At 45.9% G+C, this 7,052-nt stretch overlaps 1 pseudogene; it reads right to left on the bottom strand.

Moving 5' to 3' along the window:
- Positions 1-5,865: 5,865 nt before the first annotated feature.
- LOC124607865 lies at positions 5,866-5,983 on the bottom strand (annotated as a pseudogene).
- Between the last annotated feature and the right edge of the window lie 1,069 nt (positions 5,984-7,052).

Raw genomic sequence — 7,052 nt, 5'->3', positions numbered from 1 at the left:
GAACCCGGGACCCCAGCTCGGGAAGCGAGAACGCTACTGCAAGGCCACGAGCTGCGGACTATCAGCCCTTTACTTCCTCATTTTTCACGCTCTACTTTTACGAATGTGTTTGATACACTCTCATTGCACATCCCGAGTTGTGTCCTGCAGAAACATTTTTATGAGAAGTGATAAGATACCGTCTTGCATTGGAAATCACAAGTACGGTAAATGAAATTCGATTTTTGATAGTGTCATCATTATCTAAATCGTAATTGGTTGCAGAACAAACGAGCGCGAAGGTAGGCCAACAAATTTAATGATCAAAATTCATGTCAGCTGTAAGGTATAGTTATTGTCGGAATGTACCGGTATTTGTGAGAATAACTTTTCAGAGATTTCGTATGAGTAAAGGCTTTCAGAAAAGTGCTGTCGCCGGCCGATGTGGCCGAGCGGTTCTAGGCGCTTCAGTCTGGAACCGCGCGACCGCTACGGTCGCAGGTTCGAATCCTGTCTCGGGCATGGATGTGTGTGATGTCCTTAGGTTGGTTAGGTTTAAGTAGTTCTAAGTTCTAGGGGACTGATGACCTCAACTGTCAGGTCCCATAGTGCTCAGACCCATTTGAAGTATTTAAAGCTGACAAAGAGACAGTACGTACTTGCCCGCACCGATTTGATTCATACTGTTAGGGTGTTTACATAGTGGCTAGGAATTCCGATCATTAAGAAACGAAGGTGCAACTCTCAACCGTTTTCGAGAAAATGGAGCTTCAAAGTTTTTGGCAAGCATGTGTATTAATGTGTGGTCGCTAGCAGACAAGGAGTCCGTAGCCGATCGAACATCGGGAAGGTAGTTCAGGGTATTTGGTCAGAGGACTGGCTGTCCTCCGGGGAAAAAAAAGTAAGTGGTTGGTTTCATAAAATGGAGGACTCGGAATTGAACCTTGCTCCCGCTGCTGTTATTTTGTTCTCCCTTCCCACGTAATTCTAATGACAGATTGAAAGTAACATGTACTAACTAGAATTCGTGTTTGCAAGTGTCTGGTTGGTACCTGGGAAATTGGGAAAATTTATTTTGATTCCGAAATACGTAAATATCAGTGCAGGGCAACAGAATTGTGTTTAAATTTTGAACGGAAACATATGAACCTTACGCTACATGATGCGAAATCCAGACTAGCCAGTACGTCAAACAATTCGTCTTCAATGAAATTTACATATGCTATCTGCGTGCAAAACAAAATGATTTCGATTAAAATGTTGGCGCCGGATATTGTTAATCTTTATCTTAATCTCGTAAACATTCACTGTACCAGAATTGTTATTGTAGTTACACAGAAAATGAACGTATAAATTAACGCATCTGACTTTATGATAAACTGCCTGAAAATTTACAGGACAGCGCTTTTCAAATGGTTCAAATGGCTCTGAGCACTATGGGACCTAACAGTTGAGGTCATCAGTCCCCTAGAACTTAGAACTACTTAAACCTAACCAACCTAAGGACATCACACACATCCATGCCCGAGGCAGGATTCCAACCTGCGACCGTAGCGGTCGCGCGGTTCCAGACTGAAGCACCTAGAACCGCTCGGCCACACCGGCCGGCTTTAAATACTTCAGTATGGCGCGTATCTGCGGGTACGAATGGCCTTTCGGTAAGAGATTCATGTCCTCTCTTCGGTGACTTCTTCACGGAAATGATCAACGAACTGCTTCAGGTTGCGGCAGTATCACACTCAGGGAATAACAGAACTCTTTCCCACAATGACGAAAGCCGTGACCATTAAAACTCTGCGGCCGAATACGTTGTCATCTCTGACTTCAAACTGCGGGCTCTCAAAAACCAGCTGGAACTGTTTTTAACCGCGATCGCACCTTTGAGGGGCGATAAATGATGAACAATGTAGCCCATTGTGGAGACCTCATATACATGACCAGGTAAAGAAACACATCGACTACCATCGCATTTTTAGACCTATAGAGAGAGTATGACCGAATAAATTATTATTACCTGTCGCACACAGTGTCTTCTCTCGGTTTCACTCCAGTTTCACTCACTTCATCGCCTTAGGTATCGGTGGCACATTCTCGAGAATTAAAAATAAATGAACCGCTCACGATACCCATCTCTCCGCAAAGAGTTCGACAGCGTTGCGATTTTCCCACTACCTTGTTCGTAGTTGCCATGGGACGACATCTCCGGCACACTCTATCGGACTTTAGTCTGTATAATATGCACTACTATGCACATAATGTCACCTTGATACTACAACATGACAGAGACACACAGCAGATTCTGAATAACTAGCAACAGTGCAGCGATGCGCTGTCACATACACAGATATCTGCATGTTAACGCGTACGTCGGCATCTTCAAGAAATACAACAGCCTAGTCACCACGAGCAGACATCCGGAAACAGCCTGCTTAGAAGATTAGGATCAACTTGCGCGTTAAGGTGCAAAGTATGAAAGCTACCTTGCGTAGGCAAAACGCGAGGTAGTTGGATCGCCTCCAAAACGTTTTCTTCGTTAAGCAACACATTCTTACGCGGCTGCAGCACACACCACCAGTACAGCCCCTCTAACTAATCTCTGTGGAGCGCAGGCTCTCTGCCGAGTCTGCGCGCGCGTATCCAAGCAACTCAGACCTTACGAGCGCGATTCCAGACAGCCAAAACAAGAAAAATACCTACCAAATTTTACACATATACCTTTCAATGTGAGTATGGCATATTTTAGCCACCTCGCGCAAGTCTTTTTATTTGACTCCGCTCCACTTTGACGAATTCCGTGTGTATGATGATAAGAACAACACAACATCCAGTCCCCGAGCGGAGGAAATCTCTGACCTAGCCGGGGATCGAACCTGGGCCACTCGCATGGCATCCAGCCACACTGACCACGTTTTTTTTTTTGTTTTTTGCCTATGTTTTACTTAAAAAAGGCCGGCCGCGGTGGTCTCGCGGTTCTAGGCGCTCAGTCCGGAACCGCGCGACTGCTACGGTCGCAGGTTCGAATCCTGCCTCGGGTATGGATGTGTGTGATGTCCTTAGGTTAGTTAGGTTTAATTAGTTCTAAGTTCTAGGGGACTGATGACCACAGATGTTAAGTCCCATAGTGCTCAGAGCCATTTGAACTTAAAAAAGGGGAAACATAGCTATTCCCATTATCAGTGAATTATCAGCTGTACCGTCCGCCCCCGGTTGCTGAGTGGTCAGCACGACAGAAGGTCAATCCTAAGCGCCCGGCTGGGTCGGAGATTTTCTCCGCTCAGGGACTGGGTGTTGTGTTGTCCTAATCATCATCATTTCATTCCCATCGACGCGTAAGTCACCGAAGTGGCGTAAAATCGAAAGAATTGCACCCGGCGAACGGTCTACCCGACGGGAGGCCCTAGTCGCACGACATTTACATTTATTTACCAGATAAACCAAAAAGAAATATCGAATGAGAAGAAAGCCTCGGTCAAGAATCGAACACTGTCAGCGGTTTCGTAGTCTAACGCCTCGACCGCTTTTTTTTCTTTTTTATGAAAGGAAAGAGTGGATACAGTCAGCTTTAGGCTGGACGGCGACAAAGTGGCCAGGGGTCGAAACCCTGTGCTAGTCCCTCACATGGACAGTGAACTAGATTGTCCCCTCATTATTTTTTTAATTTTTCTTTATTTTTGATTTTATTTTCTATAAAAAAGACACTTGATAGACATAAATTCCACAACTCCAGGACCCAAAAAAAATCAAACTTTTTCTCTTGGAAGAAGATAATGAAAGAAGCCTTCAGACAAGTAAAAAATAAATAAATCTCTCCAATTCCTCGACGATTAAAGACAATATGCAACACATTTGCAAATAGCTGCATGGTCTGAGGCGCCATGTCACGGTTCGGGCGGCTCCCACCGTTGGGGGTTCGAGTCCTCCCTTGGGCATGGGTGTGTGTGTTGTCCTTAGCGTTAAGTTAGTTTAAGTTAGATTAAGTAGTGTGTAAGCCTAGGAATCAATGACTTCAGCAGTTTGGTCCCATAGGAACTTACCAGAAATTTCCAAAAATTTGCAGATGAAGCACGATAACATGGAAGCCTCCGCCACTTCCAATGAGCGTACACCATGTACTAGCGAAAAACATGGGGGTCGGGATAGTTGTCAAACCCAGCTACATAAGGACGTAGTGTCCGAGCCACACTATTGAATTCGTCTTCGTCCGAGGGAAGACGGAGAAGTCGAGACGCAGAATAAGGTCAACCGAGAAAGCAGCTTCAGATGGTCGGGTAAGGGAAGCCAGTTATCGGCGAATTCAGTGCCAGCGTTCTCGTCCGCAAGAGACAAGCCTGTATGGTAATGCATCAGGATAATGACACGTGTCGCGAAGACCAGTCGGACTAAGACCAATGCAATGGAGGCATTCGTCGGTCTGGATCAGATTGTGAATGACACTGTACTACGATGATACGACTCCCATCGGGAGGATAGGAAGACACTGTTTTCCAGGATGTCAATGGCGCGGCCATTTAAACTGGGGATGGAATTATTGTATTCTCCAGCGAGGAAGCAAGGATCTGACGGTGAGGTGTGTCATCGACAAGACGGCGGATCCCAGAAAATTTATTATAATACGAAATTCACGCACGTGCAGCAATTTAGAGTTGATCCGGCCAACATCGGCAGCGGGTCAGACTGGCCGGCCTTTGACGCGTAAATAAGCGAGAGGTAATAGAATGAGTTGCTCGAGTACTTGTTAAAACGGTATGCCTGTACTTTGATATTCGGAAGACCCAACCTTCCAAGGGGACGGCGCCTCGCAACCACTTCATACCTAAGTCGAAAAACACGAATTTTACAAAGGAAACGACCGCACAATTGCATCAATTTCCGCGCCATCATCACGGGGAGCGGGAGTATTTGTACAACGTGTATACTTCGCTGAAAATGTAGGAATCTAAGATCCACACTTTGGGAAGAAAACGAAGGGAACAGCGCTCGTGTTTACGATTTGCCCCTTGAATTCGATTCGTCACCTTACGCCAATTGAGTGCAGCCATCATCATCGGGCACCGATCCACGGAAATTCCCAACGAGTTGTGGCGAGCAGCCACAGTTGCCCATGAAATGACGACGTGTTGAAATCGCTGCAATGGTAATACGGTACATTTCCGTTCATTGGCCCCAGAGAGAGAGAGAGTAGAAGGAATCCAACATGTCCTTGAGCAAGGATACGCCACCGATATGACGTAGCAGTACCATAACGTCATTCGCATACTCTCGTACCGACAAATTTTTCTTATTATCTTCACGCCACATAACTGATCAGCAGTACGGCGAAGCACAGGTTCTAAGGACAAAACAATAAGCGACATGGAGAGAGGGCTCCCCGTCGGATGGTGACCTGGGAAGTAAGTTGTCTTTCCCCCACGACAGATGCTTGAATACCGGTAAAAATATTGGATAATACCCGACACGCTGTATGTTTGAGACCAGTTGCCTTGAGGACCTACACAAGAAACCGTGACTGACTCTGTCAAATGCCTTATTAAGATCAATAAAAAGCAAGGCTCCAGAGACAAACGTCGCTGCAGCCACCGAGACAGCGTCTCGGCATTCGGCTACAGAAGTCAGAATAGTGTGCCCAGGAACACAGCTTTGGTGAACAACAAAAATTTTCTCTAAAAACTAAAAACGAAACTCCTCCCGCGCAATCATGAAGGCCCAAAGAGACCGAAAGGCCGCCGTGTCATCCTCAACCCACAGCCGTCACTGGATGCGGATATGGAGGGGCATGTGGTCAGCACACCTCTCTCCCGGCCGTATATCAGTTTTCCAGACCGGAGCCGCTATTTCTCAACCAAGTAGCTCCTCAGTTTGCCTCACAAGGGCCGAGTGCACCTCGCTTGCCAACAGCGCTCGGTAGACCCGATGGTCACCCATCCAAGTGCTAACCCAGCCCAACAGCGCTTAAATTCGGTGATCTGACGGGAACCGGTGTTACCACTGCGGCAAGGCCGTTGGTACAATTTTCTCTAGCAATATCGATAAACGGCTATTACCCACTCGGGCTACAGCTTGTAGTCGAAATAAAGCTGTCAGATCGGGCGGAATTCATCAATGACTGGCCGATCGGTTGCCTTCGGTATTAGAACGATTTTCACAACCTTGAAGGGGCCAGGAATCAAACTCACCACCCCGCATCACCTCATTTACCAGTGACGTAATGCTGTCACCTATAAGAGGCCAAAAATTTACATGAAATTCCTCCTTAGGAATACCGTCTAGTCTTAGAGATTTTTGCGATGGTTAACCAACAATACGACGTTATATACGGGTTTTAAGGCTTTGTAGCACATATTAGATTCACTTTACAACTATAAATAATACACCAAATGAAAGATTCACTCAAGCAGTTTTTCTTACAGTTATTCAATGTGAACACCGATCACACATTGAGTCGATAGCCTAGTTGTTCCGAAACCTTGATCAAAGTGTCAGGTGTAACTGTTGCAACAACACTGTTTCTAAAGTCGGATAGATCATCTGGTACCGGAGGCACATACACATGATCGCATCAGACCGTGTGTGAACGTGGAGGTCGTGCATAAGGTGCTGTGTCGACCGGCCTCTTGTGCCCAGTCCACCAGTCGGATACAACGTCGTTTAACCAGTCGTGTATTGTTACGCAGCATCCTGCTCCCAAAAAAAAATGTGTTGTTCAACTTCTTCCCACTGAGGCACGGCCGTAGCGGTAGCACATAAAGACAAGAAAAATCAGTCACAGTTGATTCACCGAAAAAGAAAGACCCATAAAGTTTCCGTGGGGATATTTCTTGGGACAAAGCGTGAAAGACTCGCACACGTTCAATACGTTTTTCGGGCACTCTTTGTCATTCCATACCCTTCCCATTGCGCACAGATATACAAACAAAACTGTTTGAGTTGCTCTTTCATTTGATGTACTATTTACAACATAATAAATGCTACGTCTTGAAACACCTTTTATAACTGAGAGAGTAAAGTCACTTGTTGTTGTTGTTGATCTTGTTGTGGTCTTCAGTCCTGAGACTGGTTTGATGCAGCTCTCCATG

Source organism: Schistocerca americana, chromosome 3, assembly GCF_021461395.2.
Source record: "Schistocerca americana isolate TAMUIC-IGC-003095 chromosome 3, iqSchAmer2.1, whole genome shotgun sequence".
NCBI classification, from domain to species: domain Eukaryota; kingdom Metazoa; phylum Arthropoda; class Insecta; order Orthoptera; family Acrididae; genus Schistocerca; species Schistocerca americana.
Note: the sequence above shows the minus strand (reverse complement) of the source record. Positions and strands in the feature narration are given on the sequence as shown.